This window comes from Aplysia californica, unplaced genomic scaffold (assembly GCF_000002075.1).
Source record: "Aplysia californica isolate F4 #8 unplaced genomic scaffold, AplCal3.0 scaffold00218, whole genome shotgun sequence".
Classification (NCBI taxonomy): Eukaryota; Metazoa; Mollusca; class Gastropoda; order Aplysiida; family Aplysiidae; genus Aplysia; species Aplysia californica.
This window is the reverse complement of record NW_004797488.1, coordinates 37,784-43,783: the sequence shown is the minus strand read 5'-3', so window position 1 is coordinate 43,783 and position 6,000 is coordinate 37,784.

The following is a 6,000-nucleotide window of genomic DNA, read 5'->3' as shown; positions in this document are numbered from 1 at the left end:
CCCCCTTTCTGTCTCTGTCTCGTTATTATTGCTCTCTTTGTCCTTCATGGCAAGAGTCAATCAGGAACTAACATTTTGTAACTATGAACATCAGTACTAATTTTTACTTTGATGACCACTGACATACATTGTATTCATGTGAATGAACCTTCTTAGAATAAAAGTACAAGTTTTACCCAGAACTTTTCCTGGGTCTTGTCTATTGTTTTTCGTACTGGACAGAAAGTAGTAGAGTGTAAGACGAATTGTTCTAACAATCTAACTCCACCCTGGTGGGAATGGGTACCTTGCTATAGACAACGAATGATTTTGTCAGTTATTCGCCAGAAAGTTAGATCTAGTGTTTGAGCGCTTAATCGGCTCTTGCACTGTATGCTTGCCAGGAAGACGAGGATGTTTCCCAATTTTCTAAGGTCTAGAACTACAGGGGTAAAATATATATTATGTGAATTATGATAAAGCGTACATAGTTTGCTGTCGAGAGGAAATATACGTATACAAACGCTATTCCATTTATGATGATGATGATGATGAAAATGGTTACTATTATTATAATTTTAATAGCCTCTGCTTTGCTTCATCAGCTCTGACCCAGAAGTCCAGGCGGGTCTATCGCATTCCTCGTGCAAAAGAAATGGAAGCGACATTACTGATTCGAATACTTTTTTAAAACGTTATTTTCAATAAGGTTTACGGTACTTTCAACACAATTAGGTCATATTAGAGTCGAATATTTGTGGAGTTCGAAAGGAGTAACAAACACAAAAAAGGAGAGATAATGACGACAGATGTTTGAAAGGAGAAAGAAGGAGCAAACCACGTCAGAGCACCCGCCAACCAGCCATTAAATTTGTTAGAACACGTGTGTGAGCATGATGAATCAGGTAATGGTTTCATAAAACATTGAGCAGCAATTTGCCAAAATATGAGCTTTTTAAACAAACCGGTTAACCGGTCCATTATTTGAATGCTGCGTTTTTAAATGTGATCAATATATTGAAATTTCACTGATCTGTCTATTCTCTTTCTGATATGATTTATCGCTGAGTGTATCCGAGGCTTGTGGTTTTTTGTTGGGTTTTTTTTTTCTTTCATTTTTAATTATTTATTTTTTGGTAGGTGTTTTACGGCGCTCGCAACTGCATAAGGTCATATGAGCGCGAGGGACACACCTAATACATGTACTAATATTTTCAGTGCGTAGGAAATTTCGCCCGAAGCCTACTCTTATCGATTTTAGACCACCAATGGATCTGTAACGTGCGAAACTTGCACACGGGCCCTCCGAGGAGGCTTATGTTTATGCCACATGTTCAGGCGGAAAATCAAATCAGTCAAATTGCAATCGCTTACGAGCAGCTATCCCAGCAAGGCGTAGCGCTAATTTAACTAATTAATAGAAATAGAACCTCGCAAGCGAAATGGTCGTCACTTCACTTACACGTTACTATTTCTTACAAATTTATTATTATCATACAGGTACAGTACATATTTTCATGTGCAGTTTTCTTTTAGTTTTAGTAAGTGTAAGTTTTACGGCACTTGCAACACAATAAGGTCATATAGGGGCCGAAGAATAGAGGCGTTAAAAGAGAGCAACATACACAAAAAAGAAGGAGAAGATAACTACAGAGAGATATCATGTTTGATAGGAAAGAAGGAGCAAACCACACCAAAGCACCCGCCAACCACCCAATGTGCTGTATTCTGTCATAATAGTGGCTGCAGCTCTGGCTGACCCACATGCGGTTGGTCAATTGCAACAATCTGATCAACAAAAGATGAATGAAGATACCAGACGGCATCTAGATTCGATCTTCTTAGAAGGAAGGGGCTACCAGTTGTCCATGTAACAATAAAAACCCTATCCATACGCTCTAGGGTCATTGTGTACCCCCGGGGTTGCATTCTTCACATTTTAGAATACTTCTGGTACGAAGATATCTTTGAAACTTTCAATATTTCCAAAAAAAAAAAAAAAATTCATTTTGACAGACTGGTATGCAAAGCGTACGGATCGGATTCATAAATAAATTTCCTCTTTGGAAAGTGGTGGCACAGAGTTCCCCACGTCCTCTATTGATACTATAGTAAAACACGACGTACGGATATGGCTAATAAATTCGCTACCTTAGAAATACAAATTTGTATCAGACATTTTTAATTTGTTGGGTTTTTTTGTTCGTTTGTTTTAGTTTTGTTTTGTTGGTTTGTTTTTTGTTGTTGTTTTTTTTTTTGGGGGGGGGGGGGGGCGGGCTGTTTTAAGTTCCTAAGACCATGAGGTCAGAAATCAAATGTTCTATTTGCTCTATCAAAATTGTAAGATTATTCACAGTCGTTATCAAGATATTCAAAAAATTGAATTCAGAAAAGCTTGACATGGTGTGAAACTCAAAATCCTTGACGTCAAATTTCTCGTAATACTAGGTACTAGGCAAAGACAGAACGTTGTAATTCTGAGGTGATGAAATAGTTTGAATAGTGCAACTTTCCCCTCAACAGCAAGCTCTATGTGCTTAACAATCCATATTGTTACACCAGTGACAGTACCAGAGGCATCCTTCAAACAAATTAAAAAAGACACCACCCCCCCCCCCCATAAAATATTCTAATATATTTTAGAAATCACAAAAAAACAGAAGGAACACGAGAACATTAGTTATCTTCATTGATGTATTTTCATAGTATCAATCCTACCTCAACAAAAACGAGTAAACAGAAACAAAGCTAAAAAAACAATAACAGAAATAAACGAACAAATCATAGCAAAAATGTAATGGCCCAGTTTGACACAACTAAATAAGAACTAGAACATTCCTCATCAACGAACTGACCGACTTCCAAGGACAGTCCCATTCGCAGTACAAAGCAAACATGACATGAAAACTGGATAGTGACACAGAGAGTTGGAATGCTTACTCGAGAAATTGAATTAGTCGGAGAAGGGAGAGGAGAGAATCCCAGAGCTTGAGGGTTTAAAAAAAGTTTTAGTAGAGGGTTTTCGGCGCTCGCAACTGCATAAGGTCATATGAGCGCCAAGGGGTGGATGTCAACAGAGAAGTCCTTACAGGGAATCAGACTTACTCTGCTCACCTCTCTAACTTCAACAGCACAAAGTCTGCTTCGACTATCAAGGCATCCCGGAAAAAGCAGGTCACAAGAGTGACAAACACACAAAAGAAGTAGAGGAAAAGGACAATAGTAAGGATTAGGAAAGAAAAAGCGAGCTGGCATGGGTTCTTTAAAAGTTTTACTAAGAGTATTACAGCATTTGCAACACAATACAGTCATTCAAGCACAGGGGATTAGAGGTGTCAAAGAGAGTTTGCTTGTTTGTTTGTTGAGTAAAGAAACACATCAACACAATAATGGTCATTAAGTACTGGTAAAAAGTTTAGTAGTAAGACAGAAAGAAAAAACAGAGGGAAAGTAAAGAAGTCGGACCTACAACTACCTCCTCATTACAGGAGAGTAACATACTACAAAAGTTGTAGCACAGACAAGGACGACAGATGTTTGACAGGAAAGAAGAAGCAAATCAAACCACAGCATCAGCAAACCAGCATAAACAAGTCCACTGAGAACTTACCCTTGGGATAAGGGAAAAAGCAAGTAAGACAATCAGAATAAAAGGAGGAACGAGGGGTGCCCACAAATTATCCATCAACTCAAGGGAACTCTTCTGAGAGGGTAGTGTGCAATAACCTTCCATTACGAGGTTTGCATTCATGAAACAAACAGTCAACCTTTCTGACAAATTTAATTATCATTACTAGTATAATACAACCCCACCATTTTTCAAAAAAGCCCAAAATTCACAAAACATAGAAAACAGACATGTATGTCAGCAATACCTCATAAGGTAGATTGAATTGCAATAATATGTCATTACAAGTTACAAGGTTTGCATTTATAAAATGACTTGACTAACAAATCTTAATTATTTTACTAGAGTAATACAATCCCACCCTCTTTCCAAAAAAAAAAAAGCGCAAAAATTCACAAAAACATAAATATATAATCTATATATATGTCAACAATACCAGAATAAATATCAATAAATTAAGAGAAGAGAAAATGACAGTCGATACATTCCATTTCACAATAAATAAAAAAAGTCGGCACAAGACTACAATTCACCAGCTCAGACCCAATTGAGTTCAAACTGATGCATGCTTTCACATAACACGTAACACAGGAGGAGATCATTCCCAGTCTACTACGTAATGTGCCTGCTTTTTCCATCTTGAAATATGTCCTGTGAGAAGTCTGTACACTTTCATTCCAAAGAAGAGAAAAATAAAATGTATCACGACAAAGTGGTGAAATCAGGCACTCATCAATTTTTGGGCATAATTGGCTTCACCTTAAAGCCTACTATTTATTTTTTCATGGGGAAAAAAACCATTTGTTTATCTTGAATAGAAGATATTTGAGATTAAAGGAGGTGGGGAGCATCTAGGGTCAGAGTTGTAAAATAGTGAAAAAATGGCCGTCAAGATTTTAATGAACTCAAAGCTTTGGAACCTGCAAATTATAATTTTTTGTGCCATTGATCAGTTTTTCATGTCTACACATAAATATGCAATTTAAATAGACATAGAAGGTGTCGATCTAAAAAAAAAAAAATTACTAAAAGAAGGTGCAACAAGTGGTTTACAAAAAAGACTGTTTCTTTGATGTTATCATAACGAGCACCAGGTTACACCACAATGCCACACATATTCCACTTTTTCTTTACACTTATAATAACAACTGGTTTACGAGCTGCCATTGTACAGAACAGACTGATGAAATGAGTATGGAAAAAATAGAACACAATGGTGATGTAACACCTTGCAACGATGTCTTAGTATTTTATGGCACTTGCAACACAATTAGGTAGAGGTGGGCAAAATCCGGATAATCAACAAGGATAACCGGATAATTCTCAATGAAACATTATCCGAATTCAGACTCTTAACTCACTTTCCTGACCCGTTCGCCGAAATGGGCGCACCCATTTGTTGAAGTAGTGCTAACCCGTTTGTCGAAGTGGTTCTAACCCATTTGCCAAAGCGGTTCAATCATATTATTTGCCGAAGAGGGGCACTAACATAGTATCTGGATTTTGCTTAAGCGACTCATTGCCCAGCCCTACAATTAGGTCATATAAGTGCTGAAGACCAGAGGTGTTACAAGAGAGTAACAAACTAAAAAGAAGAAGGAGAAGTCAGGACGATAGATGTTTCATAGGAAGAAAGGATCACAAACCACACCAGAGAATCATCCAACTACTCGCCCACTGCTTTCTGCTGTTTGAAGCCAGCCCACAGGCAAACAAAAAACTGGGATGATAATTGTAACACAAAACAGAAAGACGGATTCAAAACAAGAACACCCATCAACCACCAACATCATGATAAAGCATGGCACGTTCAATTTCTGACCAACAAAAATTAGGCTGATTGAGAAAATGCAAGTCAATATTTGTAGCATCACACACTTTCAGATAAAGGCATGAAAATACACACAATAAAGCTCAGTTACTACAATCTCATCCCCTTTCCAAAATTTAAAAAACTAATAGTCAGGCACAGATAACACAAACACGAAAAACTTGAAATTATGGATAGCACCTACAAACTGATATCTCTTCAATTTTTTTGCTATCTGTTTCCCCGAAGTATGGACATGTCGATCACATTTGTCAATTCCCTGCATGTTTTTTATTCCCTTTGAGTAAAGAGAAGCACATAAACACAATAATGGTCATTAAGTGCTGGGGAAAAAGTAAGACAGACATTTATTAGTAGACGGTTTTGCGGCTCTCGCAACTGCATAAGGTCATAAGAGCGCCAAGGGGTGGGTGTCAACAGAGAAGTCCTTACGGGGAATCAGACTTACCCTGCTCACCTCTCTAGCTAAGACAGACAGAAACAACAAAGAGAAAGTAAAGAAGTAGGACCTACAAGAGGAGCCCCCCCCCCCCCCAACCACCCACCCTGCATGTTTGAGCTA